The sequence below is a fragment of the Aegilops tauschii genome, chromosome 3, assembly GCF_002575655.3.
Source record: "Aegilops tauschii subsp. strangulata cultivar AL8/78 chromosome 3, Aet v6.0, whole genome shotgun sequence".
Lineage (NCBI taxonomy): Eukaryota > Viridiplantae > Streptophyta > Magnoliopsida > Poales > Poaceae > Aegilops > Aegilops tauschii.
In genome coordinates this window covers 45,368,471-45,384,048 of record NC_053037.3, presented here as the reverse complement: position 1 = coordinate 45,384,048, position 15,578 = coordinate 45,368,471, and the positions used below count along the sequence as shown (strand labels likewise).

Below are 15,578 nucleotides of genomic sequence, written 5' to 3'. Positions count from 1 at the left end.
TGCCACCCCTTTATGGTCTCCACATAGGAGCCTTCGAGCCAGGTGACGTTGGGAATTTTTCCCACCATGGCGCCTCTGCACTCCGCTTGCTGGCCAACCACCACCTTTGGTTTAACATTGAAGGTTTTCAGCCACAGGCCGAGGTGGGGCCTGATGCGGAGGAAGGCCTCGCACACGACGATAAACACCGAGATGTTGAGGATGAAATTGGGGGCCAGATCGTGAAAGTCCAGCCCGTAGTAGAACATGAGCCCGCGGACGAACGGGTGGAGGGGAAATCCTAGTCCGCGGACGAAGTGGGTAAGAAAAACCACCCTCTCATGGGGTTCTGGAGTAGGAATGATCTGCCCCTCGTCTGGCAGTCGGTGTGCGATATCCGCGGCCAGATATCCGGATCTCCGTAGCTTGGTGATGTCCTCCTCCGTAACGGAGGAGACCATCCATTTGCCACCCGCTCCGGACATGCTTGGAGTGGTTTGAGGAGAAGAACGCGAACTTGGATGCTGGAGCTCAAGTGCGCGAGAATGGATGAGCTAGGAGGAAGAAGGCGTGGGTGAAAAGGGTGAATCTTTGTCCCTTTATAAGGGCGGAAGAACTATGCGCCTCCCCCACCTACCTGGTAAACTCGCTTATTCCCCAACCGCCGTAATTGATGGCGCGGTTGGGTTGCCCACGTCCGTATTGATGAGAATCCCGTGATAAGGGGACACGATCTCTGCTTCGACAAGACGTGCCAAGAAAACCGCCTCGCGATATGTGCCGTAGCTGGTTGTGAAAAATGGTTCGAATAATGACCGGGCCGTGATGTGATGTCACGCTGTAGAATGTGTCAGCAGATTAGATTTGTGAAAATATTATTCTCTCTACGGTGGTACGTGGAATTTGTTTTGCAGAGCCAGACACTATCCTCGGGTTCAAAATCTTCTATGGAGTATTCGGAGAAGGAACCCGCCTTGCAATGCCGAAGACAATCTGCGCGCCGGACCCATCGTCATTGAAGCCTGGTTCAGGGGCTACTGAGGGAGTCCTGGTTTAGGGGGTCCTCGGACAGCCGGACTATATCCTTTGGCCGGACTGTTGGACTATGAAGATACAAGATTGAGGACTGTTGGGGAACGTAGCAGAAATTCAAAATTTTCTACGCATCACCAAGATCAATCTATGGAGTAATCTAGCAACGAGGGGAAGGGGAATGAATCTACATACCATTGTAGATCGTGATGCGGAAGCGTTGCAAGAACGTGGATGAGGGAGTCGTACTCGTAGCGATTCAGATCGCGGTTGATTCCGATCTAAGCACCGAAGAACGGTGCCTCCGCGTTCAACACACGTGCAGCCCGGTGACGTCTCCCACGCCTTGATCCAGCAAGGAGAGAGGGAGAGGTTGGGGAAGACTCCATCCAGCAGCAGCACGACGGCGTGGTGGTGGTGGAGGAGCGTGGCAATCCCGCAGGGCTTCGCCAAGCACCGCGGGAGAAGAGGAGGAGGGAGAGGGGTAGGGCTGCGCCGAAAGAGAGACGTTCTCCTGTGTCTTGGGCAGCCCAAACCTCAACTATATATAGGGGGGGAGGGGGCTGCGCCCCCTCTAGGGTTCCCACCCCAAGAGGAGGCGGCCATCCCTAGATCCCATCCAAGGGGGCGGCCAAGGGGAGGAGAGGGGGGGGGGGGCGCCACTAGGGTGGGCCTCAAGGCCCATCTAGACCTAGGGTTTGCCCCCTCCCACTCTCCCATGCGCTTGGGCCTTGGTGGGGGGGCGCACCAGCCCACCTGGGGCTGGTCCCCTCCCACACTTGGCCCACGCAGCCTTCTGGGGCTGGTGGCCCCACTTGGTGGACCCCCGGGACCCTCCCGGTGGTCCCGGTACATTACCGATATCACCCGAAACTTTTCCGGTGACCAAAACAGGACTTCCCATATATAAATCTTTACCTCTGGACCATTCCGGAACTCCTCGTGACGTCCGGGATCTCATCCGGGACTCCGAACAACATTCGGTAACCACGTACATGCTTTCCCTATAACCCTAGCATCATCGAACCTTAAGCGTGTAGACCCTACGGGTTCGGGAACCATGCAGACATGACCGAGACGTTCTCCGGTCAATAACCAACAGCGGGATCTGGATACCCATGTTGGCTCCCACATGTTCCACGATGATCTCATCGGATGAACCACGATGTCGGGGATTCAATCAATCCCGTATACAATTCCCTTTGTCTATCGGTATGTTACTTGCCCGAGATTCGATCGTCGGTATCCCGATACCTTGTTCAATATCGTTACCGGCAAGTCTCTTTACTCGTTCCGTAACTCACATCATCCCGTGATCAACTCCTTGGTCACATTGTGCACATTATGATGATGTCCTACCGAGTGGGCCCAGAGATACCTCTCCGTTTACACGGAGTGACAAATCCTAGTCTCGATTCGTGCCAACCCAACAGACACCTTCGGAGATACCTGTAGTGCACCTTTATAGTCACCCAGTTACGCTGTGACGTTTGGTACACCCAAAGCATTCCTACGGTATCCGGGAGTTGCACAATCTCATGGTCTAAGGAGATGATACTTGACATTAGAAAAGCTCTGAGCAAACGAACTACAGGATCTTGTGCTAGGCTTAGGATTGGGTCTTGTCCATCACATCATTCTCCTAATGATCTGATCCCGTTATCAACGACATCCAATGTCCATGGTCAGGAAACCGTAACCATCTATTGATCAACGAGCTAGTCTCCTAGAGGCTTACTAGGGACATGGTGTTGTCTATGTATCCACACATGCATCTGAGTTTCCTATCAATACAATTCTAGCATGGATAATAAACGATTATCATGAACAAGGAAATATAATAATAACCTATTTATTATTGCCTCTAGGGCATATTTCCAACAGTCTCCCACTTGCACTAGAGTCAATAATCTAGTTCACATCACCATGTGATTAACACTGACAGGTCACATCACCATGTGACCAACATCCAAAGAGTTTACTAGAGTCAACAATCTAGTTCACATCATTATGTGATTAACACTCAATGAGTTCTGTTTTGATCATGTTATGCTTGTGAGAGAGGTTATTAGTCGACGGGTCTGAACCTTTCAGATCCGTGTGTGCTTTACGAATATCTATGTCATCTTGTGGATGCTACCACGCGCTATTTGGAGCCATTTCAAATAATTGCTCTACTATACGAATCCGGTTTACTACTCAGAGTCATCCGGATTAGTGTCAAAGTTCGCATCGACGTAACCCTTTACGACGAACTCCTTTTCACCTCCATAATCGAGAAAAATTCCTTAGTCTACTAGATACTAAGGATAAGTTCGACCGCTGTCATGTGATCCATTCCCGGATCACTATTGTACCCCTTGACCAACTCATGGCAAGACACACTTCATGTGCGGTACACGGCATAGCATACTGTAGAGCCTACGTCTGAAGCATAGGGGACGACCTTCATCCTTTCTCTTTCTTCTGCTGTGGTCAGGTCTTGAGTCTTACTCAATACTCACACCTTGTAACACAGCCAAGAACTCCTTCTTTGCTGATCTATTTTGAACTCTTTCAAAATCATGTCAAGGTGTGCGTTCTTTGAAAGTATCATCGGGCGTCTTGATCTATCTCTATAGATCTTGATGCCCAATATGTAAGCAGCTTTTAGCCAGGTCTTCCTTTGAAAAACTCCTTTCAAACAACCCTTTATGCTTTCTAGAAATTTTACATCATTTCGGATCAACAATATGTCATTCACATATACTTATCAGAAATGTTGTAGCGCTCCCACTCACTTTATTGGAAATACAAGTTTCTCATAAACTTTGTATAAACCCAAAATCTTTGATCATCTCATGAAAGCGTACATTCCAACTCCGAGATGCTTACTCCAGTCCTTAGAAGGATCGCTGGAGCTAGCATACCTTTTAGCATCCTTAGGATGGACAAAACCTTTCTGATTGTATCACATACAACCTTTCCTTACGAAAACTGGTAAGGAAACTTGTTTTGACATCCATCTGCCAGATTTCATAAATGCAGCTAATGCTAACATGATTCCGACGGACTTAAGCATCGCTACGGATGAGAAAATCTCATCGTAGTCAACTCCTTGAACTTGTGAAAATACCTTTTTTTCACAAGTCGAGCTTCATAGACGGTAACATTACCGTCCACGTCCGTCTTCTTCTCAAAGATCCATTTATCTCGGATTTCATGGCTTCAAACCATTTGTCGGAATATGGGCCCACCATCGCTTCTCCATAGCTCGTAGGTTCATCGTTGTCCAACAACTTGACTTCCAAGACAGGATCACGTACTACTCTGAAGTATTACGCATCCTCGTCGTCCTACGAGGTTTGGTAGTGACTTGATCCGAAGTTTCATGATCACTATCATAAGCTCCCACTTCAATTGGTGTAGGTGCCATAGGAACAACTTCCTGTGCCCTGCTACACACTAGTTGAAGTGACGGTTCAATAACCTTATCAAGTCTCCACCATCCTCCCACTCAATTCTTTCGAGAGAAACTTTTCCTCGAGAAAGGACTTGTTTCTAGAAGCAATTACTTTTGCTTCCAGATCTGAAATAGGAGGTATACCCAACTGTTTTGGGTATTCTTATGAAGATGTATTTATCCGCTTTGGGTTCGAGCTTATCAGCCTGAAACTTTTTCACATAAGCTTCGCAGCCCCAAACTTTTAAGAAACGACAACTTAGGTTTCTCTAAACGGTGTCGTCTCAACGGAATTGCGTGGTGCCCCTTTTAAAGTGAATACGGTTATCTCTAATGCCTAACCCATAAACGATAGTGGTAATTCGATAAGAGACATCATGGTATGCACCATATCCAATAGGGTGCAGTTATGATGTTCGGACACACCATCACACTATGGTGTTCCAGGCGGTATTAATTGTGAAACACTTTCCACAATGTCTTAATTGTGTGCCAAACTCATAACTCAGATACTCATCTCTATGATCATATCACAGACATTTTATCCTCTTGTCACGACGATCTTCAACTTCACTCTGAAATTACTTGAACCTTTCAATAATTCAGACTTGTGTTTCATCAAGTAAATACACTCAGCATCTAATCAAATCATCTGTGAAGTAAGAACATAACGATATCCACTGCATGCCTCAGCACTCATTGGACTGCATACATCAAAATGTATTACTTCCAATAAGTTGCTCTCTTGTTCCATCTTACTGAAAACGAGGCCTTTCAGTCATCTTGCCCATGTGGTATGATTTGCATGTCTCAAGTGATTCAAAATCAAGTGAGTCCAAACGATCCATCTGCATGGAGTTTCTTCACGCATGTATACCAATAGACATGGTTCGCATGTCTCAATCCTTTCAAAAACGAGTGAGTCCAAAGATCCATCTACATGGAGCTTCTTCATGCGTTCTATACCAATATGACTCAAGTGGCAGTGCCACAAGTATGTGGTACTATCATTACTATCTTATATCTTTTGGCATGAACATGTGTATCACTACGATCGAGATTCATTTTAGGTGCAAGACCATTGAAGGTATTATTCAAATAAACAGAGTAACCATTATTCTCCTTAAATGAATAACCGTATTGCGATAAACATAATCCAATCATGCTCAACGCAAACACCAAATCTCGATGGTAGAGGGAGCATGCGATGCTTGATCACATCAACCTTGGAAACACTTCCAACACATATCGTCATCTCACCTTTAGCTAGTCTCCGTTTATTCCGCAGCTTTTATTTCGAGTTACTAACACTTAGCAACCGAACCGGTATCTAATACCCTGGTGCTGCTAGGAGTACTAGTAAAGTACACATGTATATCCAATATACTTCTGTCGACCTTGCCTGCCTTCTCATCTACCGAGTATCTAGGGTAGTACTGCTTCAGTGACCGTTCCCCTCATTACAGAAGCACTTAGTCTTGGGTTTGGGTTCAACCTTGGGATTCTTCACTAGAGCAGTAAACGATTTGTTGTTTCATGAAGTGTCCCTTTTGCCCTTGCCCTTCTAGAAACTAGTGGTTTTACTAACCATCAACAATTGATGCTCCTTCTTGATTTCTACTTTCGCGGTGTCAAACATCGCGAGTTGCTCAAGAATTATCATCTATCCTTGATATGTTATAGTTCATCACGAAGCTCTAATAGCTTGGTGGCAGTGACTATGGAGAACCATCACTATCTCATCTGGAAGATCAACTCCCACTCGATTCAAGTGATTGTAGTACTCAGACAATCTGAGCACATGCTCAACGATTGAGTTTTTCTCCCTTAGTTTGCAGGCTTAAGAAATTTGTCAGAGGTCTCATACCTCTTGACGTGGGCACTAGTCTGAAATCCCAATTTCAGTCTTCGGAACATCTCATATGTTCTGCGACGTTTCAAAACCGTCTTTGGTGCCACAATTCTAAACCGTTAGCATTACGCACTGAACTATCACGTAGTTATCAAAACGTGTATGTCAGATGTTCCGCAACATCTACAGACGACGCTGAGGTTCAGCACACCGAGCGGTGCATTAAGGACATAGGCCTTCTGTGCAGCAATGAGGACAATCCTCAGTTTACGGACCCAGTCCGCATAATTGCTACTACCAACTTTCAACTAAATTTTCTCTAGGAACGTATCTTAAACAGTAGAACTAAAGCGTATGACATAATTTGCAAAGATCTTTTGACTATGTTCATGATAATTAAGTTCATTTGATTAATGAACTCCCACTCAGATAGACATCCCTCTAGTCTTCTAAGTGATACATGATCCGAGTCAAACTAGGCCGTGTCCGATCATCACGTGAGACGGACTAGTCATCATCGGTGAACATCTCCATGTTGATCGTATATGCTATACGACTCATGTTCGACCTTTCGGTCTCTTGTGTACCGAGGCCATGTCTGTACATGCTAGGCTCGTCAAGTCAACCTAAGTGTTTTGCATGTGTTCCGAGGCCATGTCTGTACATGCTAGGCTCGTCAACACCCGTTGTATTCGAATGTTATAATCTATCACACCCGATCATCACGTGGTGCTTCGAAACAACGAACCTTCACAACGGTGCACAGTTAGGGGGAACACTTTCTTGAAATTTTAGTGAGGGATCATCTTACTTACTATCGTCGTTCTAAGCAAATAAGATGCATAACATGATAAACATCACATGCAATCAAATAGTGACATGATATGGCCAATATCATTTTGCTCCTTTGATCTCCATCTTCGGGGCACCATGATCATCTTCGTCACCGGCATGACACCATGATCTCCATCATTGTGTCTTTATGAAGTTGTCGCGCCAACGATTACTTCTACTTCTATGGCTAACGCGCTTAGCAATAAAGTAAAGTAGTTTACATGGCGTTATTCAATGACACGCTGGTCATACAAAAAATAAAGACAACTCCTATGGCTCCTGCCGGTTGTCATACTCATCGACATGCAAGTCGTGATCCCTATTACAAGAATATGATCAATCTCATACATCACATATATTATTCATCACATCTTCTGGCCATATCACATCACATAGCACATGCTGCAAAAACAAGTTAGACGTCCTCTAATTGTTGTTGCAAGTTTTTTACGTGGCTTGTATAGGTTTCTAGCAAGAACGTTTCTTACCTACGTAAAACCACAACGTGATATGCCAATTTCTATTTACCCTTCATAAGGACCCTTTTCATCGAATCCGTTCCGACTAAAGTGGGAGAGACAGACACCCGCTAGCCACCTTATGCATCTAGTGCATGTCAGTCGGTGGAACCTGTCTCACGTAAGCGTACATGTAAGGTCGGTCCGGGCCGCTTCATCCCACAATGCCGCCGAAACAAGATAAGACTAGTAGCGGCAAGAAGAATTGGCAACATCTACGCCCACAACTTCTTTGTGTTCTACTCGTGCATAGAAACTACGCATAGACCTAGCTCATGATGCCACTGTTGGGGAACGTAGCAGAAATTCAAAATTTTCTACGCATCACCAAGATCAATCTATGGAGTAATCTAGCAACGAGGGGAAGGGGAGTGAATCTACATACCATTGTAGATCGCGATGCGGAAGCGTTGCAAGAACGCGGATGAGGGAGTCGTACTCGTAGCGATTCAGATCGCGGTTGATTCCGATCTAAGCACCGAAGAACGGTGCCTCCGCGTTCAACACACGTGCAGCCCGGTGACGTCTCCCACGCCTTGATCCAGCAAGGAGAGAGGGAGAGGTTGGGGAAGACTCCATCCAGCAGAAGCACGATGGCGTGGTGGTGGTGGAGGAGCGTGGCAATCCCGCAGGGCTTCGCCAAGCACCGCGGGAGAAGAGGAGGAGGGAGAGGGGTAGGGCTGCGCCGAAAGAGAGACGTTCTCCTATGTCTTGGGCAGCCCAAACCTCAACTATATATAGGGGGGGAGGGGGCTGCGCCCCCCTCTAGGGTTCCCACCCCAAGAGGAGGCGGCCAGCCCTAGATCCCATCCAAGGGGGCGGCCAAGGGGAGGAGAGGGGGGGGGGCGCCACTAGGGTGGGCCTCAAGGCCCATCTGGACCTAGGGTTTGCCCCCTCCCACTCTCCCATGCGCTTGGGCCTTGGTGGGGGGGCGCACCAGCCCACCTGGGGCTGGTCGCCTCCCACACTTGGCCCACACAGCCTTCTGGGGCTGGTGGCCCCACTTGGTGGACCCCCGGGACCCTCCCGGTGGTCCCGGTACATTACCGATATCACCCGAAACTTTTCCGGTGACCAAAACAGGACTTCCCATATATAAATCTTTACCTCCGGACCATTCCGGAACTCCTCGTGACGTCCGGGATCTCATCCGGGACTCCGAATAACATTCGGTAACCACGTACATGCTTTCCCTATAACCCTAGCGTCATCGAACCTTAAGCGTGTAGACCCTACGGGTTCGGGAACCATGCAGACATGACCGAGACGTTCTCCGGTCAATAACCAACAGCGGGATCTGGATACCCATGTTGGCTCCCACATGTTCCACGATGATCTCATCGGATGAACCACGATGTCAGGGATTCAATCAATCCCGTATACAATTCCCTTTGTCTATCGGTATGTTACTTGCCCGAGATTCGATCGTCGGTATCCCGATACCTTGTTCAATCTCGTTACCGGCAAGTCTCTTTACTCGTTCCGTAACTCACATCATCCCGTGATCAACTCCTTGGTCACATTGTGCACATTATGATGATGTCCTACCGAGTGGGCTCAGAGATACCTCTCCGTTTACACGGAGTGACAAATCCCAGTCTCGATTCGTGCCAACCCAACAGACACCTTCGGAGATACCTGTAGTGCACCTTTATAGTCACCCAGTTACGTTGTGACGTTTGGTACACCCAAAGCATTCCTACGGTATCCGGGAGTTGCACAATCTCATGGTCTAAGGAGATGATACTTGACATTAGAAAAGCTCTGAGCAAACGAACTACACGATCTTGTGCTAGGCTTAGGATTGGGTCTTGTCCATCACATCATTCTCCTAATGATGTGATCCCGTTATCAACGACATCCAATGTCCATGGTCAGGAAACCGTAACCATCTATTGATCAACGAGCTAGTCCCCTAGAGTCTTACTAGGGACATGGTGTTGTCTATGTATCCACACATGCATCTGAGTTTCCTATCAATACAATTCTAGCATGGATAATAAACGATTATCATGAACAAGGAAATATAATAATAACCTATTTATTATTGCCTCTAGGGCATATTTCCAACAAGGACTTCATCCCGTGTCCGGATGGGACTCTCCTTGGCGTGGAAGATAAGCTTGGCAATACGTATATGTAGATCTCCTCCCTTGTAACCGACTCTGTGTAACCCTAGCCCCCTTCGGTGTCTATATAAACCGGAGGGTTTAGTCCGTAGGACAACAACAATCATACCATAGGCTAGCTTCTAGGGTTTAGCCTCTACGATCTCGTGGTAGATCAACTCTTGTAATACTCATATCATCAAGATCAATCAAGCAGGAAGTAGGGTATTACCTCCATCGAGAGGGCCCGAACCTGGGTAAACATCGTGTCCCCTGCCTCCTGTTACCATCCGCCTTAGACGCACAGTTCGGGACCCCCTACCCGAGATCCGCCGATTTTGACACCGACGGGGTGCCTTGGACATCCCCAAGCTTGAGCTTTTGTGTCTCCTTAATTCCTTTTATATGATGGTTTCCCTAAATCTTAAAAGCTTCATCCACACAAAACTCAACAAGAACTCATGAGAAAAGTTAGTATAAATCAAATGCAGAACCTTATCATTCTCTACTGTAGCAAATCACTAAAATTATAATTTAACATTGCATACTAAATGCCTCTGCATATTTAATACCCCTATCCTCAAATAGAATCATTAAACAAGCAAACATATGCAAACAATGCAAACATAACAACAATCTGTCTAAACACGACATTCTGTAAAGAGTGCAATTGTACTGATACTTCCCTAACTCAAAAAATTCTGAAAAATTACTACGCTGTAGAAAATTTGTTTTTACTCATTGTGTAAAAATTTCAAGGTTTTACCATGTTCCGACTTTCCAGAAGAATTAATACAATGATAGAAAACTTTCTATTTTCAAAACAGCAACATAAAGACATGCAAAATAAGCATGGTAAAGGCTATACTTGGCCTTTTATTGAACTAAAAGATACAAAACATTACTCTAAGTAACAGCAAGTAACTACTAATAAAAGAAAATGACGCTCCAAGCAAAACTCATATCATGTGGTGAATAAAAATATAGCTCCAAGTAAGGTTACCGATGAACGAAGATGAAAGAGGGGATGCCTTCCGGGGCATCCCCAAGTTTAGGCTCTTGGTTGTCCTTGAACATTACCTTGGGGTGCCTTGGGCATCCCCAAGCTTAGGCTGTTGCCACACTTTATTCCGTAGTCCATCAAAACTTTACGCAAAACTTGAAAACTTCACAACACAAAACTCAACAGAAAACTCGTAAGCTCCGTTAGTATAATAAAACAAATCATTCACTTTGGTACTGTCAAGACAAGATCCATAATTTTTCTCACATGATGCCTACTGTACCCTATCATTCCTACAATTTATATTAAGCAATATAAGCCATAGAAACTAGAAAACAAGCAAACTATGCATCGAAAACAGAATCTGTCAAAAACAGAACAGTCTGTAAAGATCTGAATTGAAATCTTACTTCTGTAACTCCAAAAATTCTGAAAAATTAGGAAAACATAGAAAATTTGTATATCAATATTTTTAAAAAATTCGGAGTTTTTCCATGCTCCTGTGATTTTAAACAATTCTGGGACTGGGCGGAAAAGTTACTGTTTTTGCACAGAATCAAGTCAACTATCAACCACACTATCCCAAAGGCTTTACTTGGCACTTCATTGAAACAAAAGCTATAAAACATGATTACTATAGTAGCTTAATCATGTGAACACACAAAAACAGTAGCACTGCGTTTGGATGTCTCCATTGGAAGGCTGGAATCTGAATTCGTATTGGTAAACTTTCAATTCACATGTTTGGTTGGACACCGAATTGGCACTCCGTAATGAAACCAAATTCAGGGCGAAATCGTTTCCACCCAAAGTACCCGCCCACAACACGGAGGCCTCCCGCTGTGGATTGCTCTGAAATCGCTCAATCCCGCAAAAACGTACCGCTTCAGCCTCCCCCCCGCCCCCCTGCCGAACAGATAAGGAGAGAGGAACGAGAGGGCGGCGACGCCGACAGGGCTGGCGGCGGCGCTCAGGTCCGTTCCCTCCCCGGCCCACTCCTACTGCGGCAACCTCCAGTGCCGCCGCATCTCCCCTGGTCCATCCTCGTCCGCCGCATCTCCTAGGTTGCGCCACCCTCCTCCGTCCTCCTCTTGAGTCACGGCTCCATTCCCATCTCTGGTTAGGTCCTCCTACTAGGTCGCGGCCTCGTCCCCGTCTTTGGTCGACTTGCTCGCGGGTCGCGGCTCTTTCCCCCGTCTCCGGTCGGTTCCTAGGTCGCGGCTCCCTCCGCAGTCCCGGGTCGCTGCGACTCACGCGTCCTCCCTGGTCGCGTCACCTCCTCCCATGCCTGCGGCTTCCCCCCTAGTCCCCGTCTGCTGCGTCCCGGGCACCTGCCTGTACATCCACGAGAGCAGCACCACCCCCCACTATAGCCGCACTCTATTCTAAATCTCTCTGAACCCCTGAACCAACAATTTTTTTGTTCTCTGTAGTCTGAACCAGCAGTCTCTGTCTATCTCTCTGAAACCTCAACTGTCTGTTTATCTTTTTTCCCTAATCAGCTGCACCAAGACTATTTTTTTGTTCAACACTGCAGATTTGTGAAGTGTTCGTCGATCTGTAGGCCTGTTGAAGGTATATGGCGGAATCCCCTCTGTTTTTCTATGCATTTGTGTATGTGATGTCTCTTTGATTGCCTTACGACTAGACAATTGAATTGTAATTTGTACAGCACAATGTCGGATCAATTGGAGTTGATTGAGTGGATAAATGAAGAAAATAAAAGACGGAAGAGGAAAAGAATTGTTTTGACTAAATTGTTTGTTGAAACATGTGCTCTTGCATTAGCATTTGTTACTACACAAAGGGATAGGGGACGAAGGGACCTGGGAAGTTTTAATGATGATGAGGACAATCATAGGCTTAGGAAATATTTGCTTAAAACCATGTATGATGGATCTGATGTCGCATGCTATGATCAATTGCGTCTAACAAAACGAAACTTTCATGACCTTTGCACCATGTTACGGGAGAGATGTGGCCTCCGTGATAGTGTATATGTGACCGTGGAAGAGAAAGTTGCCATGTTCTTACTTGTAGTTGGCCATAGTATCAAGATGAGGATGTTGCGTGGCACCTACAAGCATTCTTTATGGACCATTCGTACACACTTCTCTGATGTCCTAACAGCCCTACTCTCTCTATATGTGGAGTTTATTAAGCTACCTTCCGCTACCGCTCAAGCTCCTAATGATTACAAATGGAAGTGGTTTGGTAATGCACTTGGAGCACTAGATGGTTGTCATATTGACGTGCTTGTTGATGTGGCTAACCAAGGATGGTATAGGAACAGAAAGCAAGCCATTACCACTAACATTCTAGGTGTTGTTGATTGGAACATGAAGTTTCTTTATGTGTTACCTGGCTAGGAGGGTTCGGTTTCAGACTCGAGAGTTTTGCGTGATGCAATGAGGACAAACCGCCAAGATGCTTTTGTTATACCTAAGGGTATGACTCTTACTCTTGGCATGTAGTTTCTTTGATTTGATTGTTAGCTAACTAACTTATTGATATAGGGAAATATTGTTTAGTTGATGCTGGTTATACCAATGGAGAAGGATTTCTAGCTCCATTCAGGTCCACTCGGGATCATCTAAAAGAATGGGCTGCAAGTGCACAACAGCCTCAAACAGCTAAGTTATATAACTTGCGCCATTCTTGTGCTAGGAATGTAGTGGAGCGAACATTTGTCTTGTTCAAGAAAAAATGGGATATCTTGCGTTCCCAAACCTTCTTTGACATAAAGGATCAGGTACAAAAAGTAAATATGTTGTTAAATAAAATTAGTATGTGAGATGACAATTGCTTACTATGAACTAAAATATCATTGCAGATTCGAATTATTAGTGCTTGTTGTGTGTTGCACAACTTTGCAAGGGATAGGCAGCATGTCATGGATGATTTGTTATTTCATGAAGTGGATAGTGAATTAGCAAATGCGCCAAATGATGATCCGGATGATGACAACTTCATTAGAAGTGTGCAAGTCACTACTGAATGGTCCAACTTTAGGCAACAACTAGCTAATGATATGTTTGCTGAGTACCTTGTGGCGCAAGGAGTACAAGAGTTGGAATAGGATGAGAGTATGATATGTAGCTGTGGCAGTGGTCTTCTGTTGTATAGCTAGCTGCGGTGGTGGTCTTGTTTTGTACATCTAGCTGCGGTGGTGGTCTTCTTTTGTATAGCTAGTTGCGGTGGTCTTCTTTTGTATAGCTAGCTGCGGTGTTCTTCTTTTGTATAGCTAGCTACTGGCTAATGTGATGATGCATGTGGTATTTTGTATATGCATCATATTTAGGCAACTAATGAATGACATTATGTTTCATGCTGTTTCCCAAACTTAATATTGTATTTGTTTTTTCTATTATGTACAATTTTTATTTCTTTGTAGAACCATGGCCGAAGAAGTAAGTACAAGGAGGAGGAATTACTGCACATGGGATGATGAGATGGATGATGCATTGCTTGAAGTCTTAGTTGAGCATCACAACAAGGGTGACCATGCCCAAAATGGATGGAAACCACATGTGTACATGCATGCCATAAGGAATGTGAAAGACAAGTGCAATAACGATATCACAAAGGATAACATAAGTGGAAGGATGAGGACTTTGGATCATCACTATGAGGTCATTAGCAAAATCCTTTCTCAAAGTGGTTTCGGCTGGGATTGGACCAATAATAGGCTATCAATGGATAGTGATGATGTTTGGGCTAAATATGTGGAGGTAACCATGCATCATGAATACACATTCTGTATGTAGTTTGCATATGTAGAATAACAAGGCAATAGCTTTACAAGTTTGTGTTTACTGTGCAGGCTAACAAGGCAAGCAAGGAGATAAAGTCTTACAAGACCAAAGTAATCAAGAACTGGGAGTCCATATGTGTCGTATATTCAAAAGATCATGCTAATGGCGAGGGTGCGAAGACAGGTGCTGAGATTGCTGCAGAGCCATTAGAAGAACCCATTCAAGTCTCTCCAGAAGTAGCGCCAAAGAGGCAGCGAATAGGTAATGCTATTCTTTGCATGCTTGGAGATATGAAGAAGGACTTAGTTGATGCTTTCAAGACAACCGAGCCCATTCCACTACCAAAGGTTACCACACCCGCGGAAATACTTGATGCACTTAGGTTGATACCTGATTTAGCTGAGCAAGATATGCTTCGATGTTACGGGAAGTTGGTACTCAATGATCGCCTATTTCAAGCTCTGAAGGAGCTGCCCATTACCATGAGGAAGACATGGCTGCTAATGTTGCCTTGAAGATCGATGCTTTTATGTGCTGTTGAACTTTGTACCATCTATTTTATGTCATGATGAACTTGGAACTATGCATGTACTGCCTTGTTGAACTTGGAACTATGTATGTACTGCCATGCACTGTTTATGTCAAGCATTTGGACCTATCTTCTAAATTGTTGTGATTTATGTCATGTACGAGACCATATTTGAGACTACATGCTATTAGTTATTGTTTCAAATTTTGTGTTATGTTATCGTAAAAAATATTGTTGTCATTGTATCACCATTTGTGTTTCCTGATGCATTTCTAGAATGTTTAATTACTTTATTGCTATATATTCATTCATAGTCAGATTTTATTTTTGAGTGATGTAGAACAAGGTATAACCTGGTAATGTAGCTATGCAATTCCAAAGTTTGTCATCCAAACAAGATTCTGTATTGAAATCTCAGAGGCATTTCAAGGGCCAATTCGCTGGACAACCAAACAGGTTAATTCGTATTCGTCCCATTTCAATTTTCTCACTGATTTGGAATTCAGGCCAATTCAATATGGAGCTC

General features: G+C 45.0%; 1 long non-coding RNA gene across 1 annotated transcript; it reads left to right on the top strand.

Moving 5' to 3' along the window:
• The first annotated feature begins 11,668 nt into the window (after window positions 1-11,668).
• On the top strand, window positions 11,669-15,229 carry LOC109777750 (uncharacterized). The gene is made up of 4 exons (XR_012204153.1): window positions 11,669-11,832; window positions 12,306-12,343; window positions 14,163-14,499; window positions 14,592-15,229. It is a non-coding gene; the product is annotated as an uncharacterized lncRNA (long non-coding RNA).
• Window positions 15,230-15,578: the final 349 nt, after the last annotated feature.